Source organism: Nuphar pumila, chromosome 10, assembly GCF_984573655.1.
Source record: "Nuphar pumila chromosome 10, dmNupPumi1.hap1.1, whole genome shotgun sequence".
NCBI classification, from domain to species: domain Eukaryota; kingdom Viridiplantae; phylum Streptophyta; class Magnoliopsida; order Nymphaeales; family Nymphaeaceae; genus Nuphar; species Nuphar pumila.
In genome coordinates this window covers 7,610,564-7,622,327 of record NC_143258.1, presented here as the reverse complement: position 1 = coordinate 7,622,327, position 11,764 = coordinate 7,610,564, and the positions used below count along the sequence as shown (strand labels likewise).

Here is an 11,764-nt window from a genome sequence, read left to right as displayed (position 1 = left end):
TGTCGCACCATGACTATAAGTCGACCACAAAAGGAAATGAAGAATGATCCCTGCTTCTTCATTATGTGAGTCCTTTATATATATATATATATATTGATGTCCTTATTGACTTTTAACCTTATTTGAAGAAGAAAGATGAGTGTTGCTACTTTAGCATGTTGCTTAAGACCATGTATGATTCGGTCTAAAAGAACATGTCTGGGAAAGTAACTTATCTTGATTCAAAGAATAAGAGTTGGAAAGGAAGATCATTTGACATTTTCAGATTATGCACATGTTAAAAGCTAGCTTATTTTACTGCATCCTGGGGATGTTTGGGTTTATGATGAAACATGTGGCATAATGAAAGGCCTTGTCTAGCATAGCTTAGCACTATAATATGTGCAGAGGGATTCAGTATGCTAGAATATAAAAAATATATTTGATCTAGGACACAGTAAGCTTCTTACTTGGCTTGTGCAGGTATACCTTGTGTTATCTTATTATTTGCAGGTTTAGGCTATTATATTACACTAACCGGTACATAATATGCCTCCACTCCCTAAGCTCACGGGTCGCACAGTCTATTTGTCAGTATGAATACACGATGTTATTCACCATATGAGCATGTTTGGTGTTCCTTCTTCTAAGATCTCTCCCCATCATGTGCGAGTGGGAGAATGTTGGTTTGGGTACCGGATTCACCCATGATGGGCAAGATCCGGACCCGGCCCACATTGGAGAAAGGGGCGGTTTACAAACCACCCACTTTCCCTATCTTGAAAACTGCTTCTTCTCTGATATGCGATAGTAGAAGAAAGAAAGAAAAAATACAGAGAATAAAAAGAAGAAGGAGGCTACTGTAGCATTCAGTGCACAGTGAGACCAAAACTGTGGACAGTGTATGCACAGTTAAAAGCAAGAGAAAAAAAAACGGTGAGGCGAACATCGTGGGGCATTTGGACTCGTGGATTAGTCGTTCTCTCCAAGTGAGGGCACGTATCCGTTGAGCAAAAGCGAGCATTATCGATCCACTATTTTTTTTCGCTTCCGCAACAACGAAAAATGTATGTTTTTGTTCTCTTCAGTCTCTATGACCAAAATTTTGATTCTCAACTTTTTTTAAGGCATTTTAACATTTTGTGAACCTCTTCAAATGTCCACATGCGAACCTTGACGTTCACACAAATATGTTGTGAACCTCTTGACGTTTACACAAATTCGATGCTAATCACCTTGGTGATTTTAACCATACTTGAAGGTCCATAACATATTTGTGCAAATGCGTGGAGCTTCACAACATATGTTAGACCCTCCTCAAAGTTCAGTTGGATCGGTTTGGAGTTTGGACCCAAAAGAAACCCCAAGCTAGCAACAGAATGATGAACATGAGGTTATTATCCTTTTAAGGCTAGATAGATGCGTTTGGAGTGAAGACCCTTGCTGGACATACTAGAATATAGGTCGTGGTGTAAGTTGTGGGTGGTTCTTAAAAAAGACTTAAAGTAACAAGAAAATTGAGTAGGCTAAAAATAGCTTCAGAGGCTAATTGGGAAAGGGTTTCGGTTTAGCTATAACATGAACTGAATCAAGAGCTTGCTAGATACTTAAGAATGCGTGTCAGGGTTAATATAGGCGGTTAGAGGTCATAGATCACTACAATAGGTTGTTAGGTGGCTGAAATGTTTCAACGATAAAAACTACGCGTTCTACTGAATCGATAGAGTGCAGTTTTGGTATTTCAAATCCCAAACATAGGTAGGGTCTTAGTTAAAGCTAGTATTAGATTCAGGTATTATGTAGGTCCTAAAGGGGGTTTACACATTCGGATATGGTCACGATATATGTAGAAGATCAGAAGAGGCAAAACAACCTACAGAACGAAACTACATTGTTAATTCGAATATGATCTTTGTCTAAATGACTTTAGAGAATGTTAGAAACTGGTCTTAGAGTGTGATAGAGCTTTAGAAAATGATATAAATACCTAAAACACATTCATATGAAAAACTGATCAGCAAAACCATGACCAACAAGTCTCTTATGTCGATTTTCAAGATAAGGATCACTCCATAACAAATATATAGGTACGAGATGGGCTTGAGCCCTTGAAAGGATTGAAAGATCAGCCTAGAGAGGCCTAGCCTCAAGTAAATCACATAGAGGAGAGGGAGAAACATGAGAGATGAGAGAGAGACGTCTAGAAAAAAAGAGAAATTGAAAAACTTTAATTTGTTATTTCATAATGCATACGAGGAACCTCAAACCTCTATTTATAGATATGAGTTGTGGGATAGAGTCTATATCCAATCAATTTATCCTAAAATATAAAGATTGCTATTAAAAAATAAAGACCGAGTAAAGACTCTAGAGTCCTCCTTTCTCTTATAGGACCTTTTTTCTAAAAGAGACTTCTTAAAAGAACAAGTCAACTAAGGACTCTTTCATAATTAATTAACTCTAATTAGCTTCAAAACTATGGGACATAGTTTAGGACTCTTCAGCATGGTATGTGTCATAGGTAAACCCCGCTCCTTAATTGGTTTGCCTCATCTGTTTGGCACATGTTCTATTTTTTTATTCTCCTGCCTTAGAGTCTTGATATCTAACTTGTCACTCGTTAGAGAAGCCATGTCATCATAATGGACCCCACATATAAGTTGAAATCGCCTCTTATGGGCATGAGGTGGTGTATGAGATTTAGAACGTATATCTCGAGGCGTCTCCTAAAAAATCAAGCAAAAAACATGTCATTTTACAAGAATAGTATTGTCATTTTTGGTTTATTCCCTTCATCTTTTTATAGTCACCTCTTTTTAAGAGTGTTGTATGAGAGTTTCAGGCGTAACGGGGATTAGGATTTTGAGAATTTTGTAACTGGCCTCTGTATTTTCTCCTCATTTGCTAGTGGATTTTTTTCTTGCTTTGCATGTGGACGTAGGCCACAGTGCCAAACCATATAAATTTCATATCTTCTTAGCTTTCCATTGCTTCATATTTTGTTTGTTGTTTTTATAACAAACTTGTATCAGAGCAGTTTCACCGATTGGGGATTCAATAATGTCAATAATGAAATATGATATTGAGAAGTTCCATGATGTCATGAGCTTTAGTTTATGGATGCATACTGGATTGAATAAGTCGTTGTTTAGAAATGCTATGAAGAGTCTAACCCTTAGCCAGGATCAGTGAAACGAGTTGGATGACAAAGCCATGATGATATTTAATTTTATTTGACGAATGATGTTCTCCAAAAGAAGTTATTATGGTGGGTGATTTTTTGGATAAATTAGCTAAATTGTATTTAACAAAATGCCTCATAAATTGTTTGGTCATAAAGCAACAATTGTATACACTTAGCATGTTTGAAGGTACACACATTAAATCTCACATCTGTGAATTTAGTTATATGATCATGGAGTTAAAAAATATATAAATGTTAAGAATGATGATGATCACGCACTCTTTTATTATTTTGTTCTTTTTCTTTTTTATATAAGAATTTTAGAGATATCATGATTTATAAAAATGAATACCTCATAATATATGAGGTTGAAAGCAAGCTTATGAGCAAAAAAAAAATGATAAAAGAGTTGATTATTAATGAAAGTGAAGATTGTTCAGTGAGCTTGGTTGCTAGGAGGACTAAGGTGAGATGTAAACAATACCAAACATAAGTTAAGATTTAAATTGAACCCATTCACTTAAAAAAAAAGGCTAGGGTTAGAGATTAGGGTTTTAAGAGTTATGTATCTCACCTCTATATTGCTAGTGGATTTTGTTCCTCCTTCGCTCCTCGACGTAGGCCTTGGAGCCAAACCACATAAATCTCGAATCTTTTTTGTTTTCTTTCTTCTCTTTTTATTTAGTTTGTGGTTTTTATAATTAACAATCCACTTCAAATTTGTATTGTTGTTATTCTTATGTTTGGGAACAAATATGGTTTTGTATAGTCAGCTTTGCTAAGGGTCCTCCTCTCCATGAATCCAGCTAGCATCTGACTCATTCACTTAAAAAAATGCATTTGATTAGAGAAACTAGGTAATCGGATCTGGGTTTTCTTCTCTCTCTTTTTTTTTTTTGGTGGAATGAGAAGACCTAGGTTCCCCTTTCCTATCAATGATCCCTAGCATTAGGGTCCACTAGATTGGAGCAAACTACTATCCACAACTAGAACCACATTAAGAGCAGCTAAGGGTGAACCCTATGTCAGTCCTTAGAAGACCTATATCCTTTTTGAAGACAGATGGGTAGTAGTAATTGCTAAGTAAGCATGGTGTGGTGGTTCTGGATAGGGATGCAAATGGATCGGATCCAGAACAACTAAATACATGGGGAGTTGGATCCTGAACATCCAAAAATTGCAAAAGGATCATCCTGGATCTGACCTATTTGCATTCCTAGTTATGGGGCTTGGACCATCAACTGGAAATTGGCAGCCTAAATATGAGAATATTGGGGAAGAATGAAGGCCCATAAGAGTTGGCCTTCACCCTTCTATGATCCAAAAGGGGACCGGGGACCAGTGTCTTGGGCTTGATCAAGGCTCAAGGAAACCGGTCACAAGAGAAGTCATAATTGAAAAAGTATAATGAATGGGACTGCACACTAACACAAAATCCATTACATTAGGAAATTAATTGTTAAGTTCAAAGGATCATCAAAGACACAAGTGTATGGTAATTTTATGGCGACCACCGATAGCTAAAGTCTTGCCCTTAGTTATTTCACGAATTTTGAGCGTAGTTCGTTTATAAAGTATAGGCAGGTGTATGCTGTTAACTACATTTAATTTTTATAAAGTTAGCTTCATTGTCCAACAATCCGTTGTAGTCTAGTTGGTTAGGATACTCGGCTCTCACCCGAGAGACCCGGGTTCAAGTCCCGGCAACGGAAGTTTTTCCTTTTTTTTTTCTTTTGGTGATTTTTCACACGCAACTCACTCTCTCTCTCTCTCTCTCTGCATTTGCTTTGTTCTGTTGGATTTGTAAGTGACCTTGGTCTCTTGTTTCAGACTTTACTCTCTGTTTACTGGGTTTACAAACCTTCTTTTGCTCATGGGTTTCAAGAAACTGCAACCCATGTGGTTCAGTGACTGCTAAATGTGCTGTGCTTACTGGGTTGGAACTTGGAGGTGCTATGCCTGTATCTAATCCCAAGCACGCCATTCAAGCGTTTGGAGCTTGCAGAATTCACCCCTGAAATTTAGATCAGAGAAAGCTTGTTAAGTCGGCCCCGGTGGCAGGGGACCTAGCCTCGGAGCTTTATGCTGTCGGGCACGACGACCGTAGGTATGACAGGCCGAGCCAGCGCGACCAGGTCTTCGTGCCAGGTGTGGTTTCTTGTTTATAAATTCAAATAAAAGATAGGCTTGTCACGAGCTCTTCTGTTGACACATGAACTGAACCTAAGAGACAACAAACCCCAAGTACTTGCAAAGATTTTGCAACGTCACTGGGCTCCATTGCCCCCCAAATCTTCAACCCCTAAAGTTCAGACACAAATATACTAATGGTTTGGAGTAGGGTAGGGTCCGGGTATGGTGATAAATAAGAATAATGATTAAGACCTAAGTCCGGACCCAAAGGTCCGATTAATACATAGACCCGGGTATAGTTTATAAAATTTTATACCAGACATAGACTGGACCAGAGTTTCGATTAAGACCCGTAAATTTTCAATGTAAAAATGATAAAAAATATAGTTCTACTGGGTATGGTCCAGGTTTGGTTCATGTAGTTCTTATCATGACTGGGTATGATTTTTCTTATAGTGAACCTGATTAGACCTAAATCCGGATCTGATACATACCCGATCCAAGTCTAGTTTTACCTGGGTCCGAACCAAACCCGACCCGTTGACTGGCCTAGTTTGGAGCATGGACGTTATCACCACATCACGCCCTGTAATAAGATAAAGAAAGTCTTATCTAGGGATGGCAGTGGGGTGGGGTGGGGCGGGGGACAAGGTCTCCACCCCCGCCCCGCCTCAAGATTTTATCCTCCACCCTTGCCTCCATCCCCGGCGGGGATGGATTTTATCCTCCACCCCCACCTTCATCCCCATTTCATGTCCTCCATCCCCGGTTCAAACGGGGATGAGGCGGGGCGGGGATATTGCGGGGAAAAGTGGTCAGGATGGGGACGAAAAAAGTGCACGTCCATCCCCACCTCCATCCCCGGACGGGGATGGATTTTAACCTTTGTCCCCGCCTCCATCCCCGTTTCATACCCTTCATCCCCGGTCCAAACCGGGGCCCCGCTTTCCCCCGGTCCACTGTCATCCCTAGTCTTATCCCTGTTGGTCAATTATGCATAGAAAATGAAGGACCAACAGAGTGACGAAAGGTCAGACCCAATAAAAAATGTCCCCCGTTTTCTTTGCCACTAATCTAGACTTTTTATTAAGTTTTCTGATTAGTGATTATGATTGAGATGTCATATTCTATTCCTAATTAAGTAACACTATGAAATGAATAAAAATATGACGTGTATCACTTCATATATCCTCTTAGTTGCATAAAAAATTAATCATTTTGACCTTCCAAACTTAGTTAAGTCGATGCTTAATTAAGGGGTGTAAACCATAGTGACAAATTTATGAAAATCTCGCCATAATATCGCGAGAAATTGCCTGAAAGTTTAAAACGGTAATTTCTCGTGAGATTTTCAAAATCTCGGGAGATTTATCAAAAAACATAAATACCATGATTTAAATGCAATATTTACCTTTTAAACGGCTATTTATCTTGAAAAAAATGTGTATTTTTATTTTTAAATAAGTTTTATCAATATTTTCTTATAAAAAATAAATTTTATATTTTTTATTGTCGAGATTTTGCTGAAAAAACCCGAGATTTATTAAAAAAAATTCAATTTCTAACGAGTTTTTGAAAAATGAGAAATTGCCGTTTAAAACGTTTGTCACTATGGTGTAAACATGCCAAAATGAGAAAAGCTTTATATGTTGTTTAACCCTTTTTTTTTGGATGGTCACCTTAAAGCCAAGGCTCATCTCTAGTTAGCCCATCCATGACTGAGCTTAATTTAGTTTGCTCAGGATTTTTTATTAGTTTCAGCTCAGTCTGAAGCTTAGGTAAACACAAAATTCTTGACTTCTGTAACTAGGGATGGCAGTGGGTGGGCCGGGGCGGGGCGGGGGACAAGGTCTCCACCCCCGCCCTGCCTCAAGATTTTATCCTCCACCCCCGCCTCCATCCCCGGCGGGGAATGGATTTTATCCTCCATCCCCGCCTTCATCCCCGTTTCATGTCCTCCATCCCTGGTTCAAACGGGGATGAGGCGGGGCCGGGATATTGCGGGGAAAAGTGGTCGGGATGAGGCGGGGAGGGGAAAAGTGCACGTCCATCCCCGCCTCCACCCCCGGACGGGGATGGATTTTAACCTTCGTCCCCACCTCCATCCCCGTTTCATACCCTTCATCCCCGGTCCAAAAGGGGCGAGGCAGGGCGGGGCCCCGCTTTCCTCGGGTCAACTGCCATCCCTATCTATAACCTTCAGTTTTTTTTTTAAATGGAGAAACCACAACCAGAACCAGAATTGGAGACCTGGCTACAGTCCTAGTCTGTCGTACTTAAGGGCCTGTTTGATTGCAGGGATTCCTAATGTGAGATATGAATGTGCGTTCGGATCAGATTCGGATTTAGTGAATCAGATTATTTTAAGATTCAGATCAATATTTTAGCAATGATCTAACTGGAATTCATACCAAAATCTAGTATGACTGCATTTTTTACTTGTAAAGACCTTTTTTTTTTTTGTTTTCTTTCTCTTACCTGAACCGAATGTTACAACATATACTTTGGATCCAGATTCAACCCTACCTCGTTGGATATGATTTGGATCTACTGTTTTCACTGAGATGCAGATCTGGCCCATATTCAGCGTTGGTGGCCCTCCCTCCCGGAGGTTCTTACAATGCATATCCGATATTCCTAATCCGATTCACGAAATGTTACCAGTACGGAGGTAATTAGGATTAAAGTAGGGATAGTTCGGGTAATTAAATATTGCAACGTTCCCTTCCTGAATCCTGACTAGGGGTGGCAAAACCTTACACAACCCGCCAACCCGCCTCTTAGGCGGGTTCGGGTTGGGCAAAAACGAACTCGTTTAATAAACGGGTTGACCCTCCTAACCCGTTTATTAAACGGGTCTGGTTCGTGTTAGGGGTATGCCAACCCGTCAACCTGGCTGACCCGTTTAATAAACGGGTTAGGCGGGCGGGTCAACCTGCCAACCCGTCTGCCAACCCGCCGACCCACAAACCCGATCTGCCAACCCGACCCGCTAACCTGTTTACCCGACCCAACTAGTTTATTAAGCGGGTTGGGGGGTTGTGTGGGGTTGCCCGTTTAACAGCCGAACCGTTTGATAAACGGGTCAGGTTTGGTTTGAGGTATGCTGACTCGCCAATCCTACCCGATTGCCACCCCCTAATCCTGACCTTCTGGGAAGGTGAGTGTTCCAACATGCAAGTCAATTCAACGAGCTTGACTTAGAAAACAGTGGGTGGTGCAAATAAGTGGGTAATAGGATTCCTGACTCATTACAGGGAGTCAGAGTCATTGGATTTTCTTAGAAGATTCAATGATACACTAGATCCAATACTTAGATTTATATTTTATATTATATACCTGAAATCCAACTTTAGATTCAATACCTAGATTCAAAAATATAATATATGGATCCGTACCAAAATCCAACACAAGCTTAGTCTTGGCTTCAGCCAAAGACCAACGGACCTAGAACCTGTCCAAGTTGGGCTGGGTCCGTCCAATTTCAGCGTCACCATTTAGAAACTATACATGGGATAAGGACCCAGTCACACTCACCGTAGAAACAGTCAGCCCATATTAAAATAATAATAAGAACAAAAACAGTCCCGTCTATCAAATTGAACGTGCGGGGACCAAGAAAAGGGTGAAACGGTGTTCTTTCGAATGACGGGTCCAAGCTCACCTCGATGACTCGCACACCCTTATCCCGTCTATATAAACCCCTTCGAGTCCGAGTCTCTCAACAGTTGCTTCGTTCCCATTTCTCTTCCCAAAGAAGCAGCGAAAAGGTACAACCTTCCAAATTTCCCAATACAGAGAGAGAGAGAGAGAGAGAGAGGACGATGAAGAAAGTAACGCTGGTGAGCCTCTTCTCTTCGAGGCAAGGAGAAGGAGAAGGAGATCCCTCCGCCACTTCCTTCCTCGCTTCGGCGACCCCCCTCCGCTTCAACGCCTTGAAGGCGCAGCAGGTCGTCACGAGTGCCGAGGAGATCGTCTCCAAGTGGGACGCCCCAGCCAAGTTGACCTCCCTCTGGTGCGAGAGCCGCCGGGAAGCCAAGGAGTACCTCCGTGCCGTAAACGACCTCCAAGGCGCCATGAGGTTCCTCGCCGCGAGCGACCCAGCTTCGCCGGACCTCGCCCGGGCGCAGAACCTCATGCAGACCGCTATGAAGCGGCTCCAGAAGGAGTTCTACCAGATCCTTGCCGCGTACCGCCCCCACCTCGACCAAGAATCCGTCGTCTCCGGCCCATCGGAGTTCGACGAGGATAACAACTCCGATGACGAGACTAGGGAGGTAGGGAACTCCATCGGAGAGTTGGAGCGGGCGATGTCGCTCGCCATGGCTGACCTCCTCTCTATCGCCGAGTGCATGATCGCCTCCGGCTACGGAAAGGAGTGCGTGGACACCTATAAGATCGTCCGGAAGTCGATCGTCGACGAGGGGCTCTACCGCCTGGGGATTGAGCGGCTGACCCCGTCTCAGATTCAGAAAATTGATTGGGAGGTCATTGAGCTGAAGATCAAGGGGTGGACTCACGCCGTTAAGGTCGCCGTCAGAATTCTCTTTTCCGGAGAGCGCGTCCTGTGCGATCACGTCTTCTCCTCGTCCCAATCCGTCCGGGAGTCGTGCTTCTCCAATATCACGACGGAAGGGGCGCGCCTGCTGTTCGGTTTCCCGGAGTCCGTCGTGAAGGAGAAGAAGTCGCCGGAGAAGATGTTCCAGATGCTCGATCTCTACGGTGCTATCGCGCAGCTCTGGCCGGACATCGAGTCCGTATTCTCCTACGAGTCGTCCAGATCCGTTCGAGACCAGGCGGTTTCCTCGCTCATCAAGCTCGGCGAGGCCTTCAGAACGATGCTGGCCGACTTTGAGGCAGCGATCCAGAAGGACACGTCCAAGACGCCCATCGCAGGGGGAGGCCTCCACCCTCTGACGCGCTACGTCGTGAATTTCCTCTCCTTACTCGCCGATTACCGCGAGATGCTTGCCCATATCACTGCCGATTTGCCGATCAAGAATTCCCTCCCCGACGAGATCGCGGCATGTCTGGAAGATGATCCGATCGCTATCCGGTTCGCCTGGCTCATACTCAGCCTCCTCTGCAAGCTCGACAGGAGGGCGGAGCTCTACCGAGACGTACCCCTCTCCTACCTCTTCCTTACGAACAATCTTCAGTACATCATCTTTAAGGTGCAGAGCTCCGATCTCCGACTCGTCCTCGGCGACGCTTGGGTGCAAATGCACACCAAGAAGCTTCGGCAGTACGTCGCTAACTACGAGCGCATGGCGTGGAGCGAGGTCATGGCGGCCATGGCGGAGATGCCGGTGGTGATCGATGCCGAAAGCGCGAGGCGGGCTTTCAGGCGGTTCAACTCCGCCTTCGAGGAGGCATACCGAGCGCAGACTGCGTCGATCGTGGTGGACGCCCGGCTCAGGGAGGAGTTGAAGGTCTCGATCGCACAGAAAGTCGTCCCGGCGTACCGCTCGTTCTACAGCCGGCTTAGTGTTTTCGTGAGGGGGGGTGGCGAGGGCGATGGCGTTGTGAAGTTCTCGCTGGAGGATCTAGAGAACTATCTCTCCGACCTCTTCTACGGGAGTGGTAGTAGCAGCAGCAGCAGCGCGCCTTCTTCCGTCCACTCGCGGAGCTCCTCCTGATGTCTTTTCTCCGCCATCTGCCGGAGCTCCGGCGATTAAAAGGCTGGGTTCATGTGTACAGAAAAAAAACAATTAAAAACTCAGTGTTAAAGCAGATTTTTTACAAGGCTTTCATCCCACCAAACTTTAACAATTATTACATTCGTATAATGCGTGGATGTACCACCCGTAAATTCTCATACGAGAGAAAAGATCAAAGGCCACCCTAATGAGTGCGCTTTTGGACTGGGCAAAAAAGTAGCTTGTTCATGTCAGACTAGGGTAAGCGGTGGGGAGGGTGGTGTCTGTTCTCTACGCTACATCGCGTGTTGTTCTTGGGTTCTCAACGAGCGTCACGTACGTAAACCCATGGGGGGCTCGTATCCTGATATTTGTCAACATTAATTAGTGTCAAAGTCCTGTTTGATTGCAAAGACTTAAGTATACTGGTTATTCTCGTCATCACACAACGGTTCAAGAAAATGATAAAAATGTTTTTCATTGAAAAAAAAACTATTGTTGAAAAAAATAACAAAAATATAACTCTTCAAAGTCCAAACAACTAAACATGCTTAGAAGGTTTTTTTTTGTTTTAAACTTTTTGTCATCTTCTTCTTCTTTGTCCATAAATTATTGTATTAAGAGAGGCAAAGAAACGACGATTTTATAGTAATCATCATTCTCTTTCTGCTAACAGTGACCAAAATGCTATCTTCGTTCAACAAACAACCGACTGTAGTGGCTCCTTCGTCACCTTCGAGAGACACCTACAATAAAATCTTCCTCCAGTGCACCTATAACGAAGCCTTTCAAAGTACAATTCATTTATCCCTACATTGACAATACTTTC

General features: G+C 43.2%; 1 non-coding gene and 1 pseudogene across 1 annotated transcript; both read left to right on the top strand.

Moving 5' to 3' along the window:
• The first annotated feature begins 4,802 nt into the window (after nt 1-4,802).
• On the top strand, nt 4,803-4,875 carry TRNAE-CUC (transfer RNA glutamic acid (anticodon CUC)). The gene has a single exon. It is a non-coding gene; the product is annotated as a tRNA-Glu (tRNA).
• A 4,245-nt stretch (nt 4,876-9,120) lies between these two features.
• On the top strand, nt 9,121-10,935 carry LOC149823415 (exocyst complex component EXO70H1 pseudogene; annotated as a pseudogene).
• The last annotated feature ends 829 nt before the right edge of the window (nt 10,936-11,764 follow it).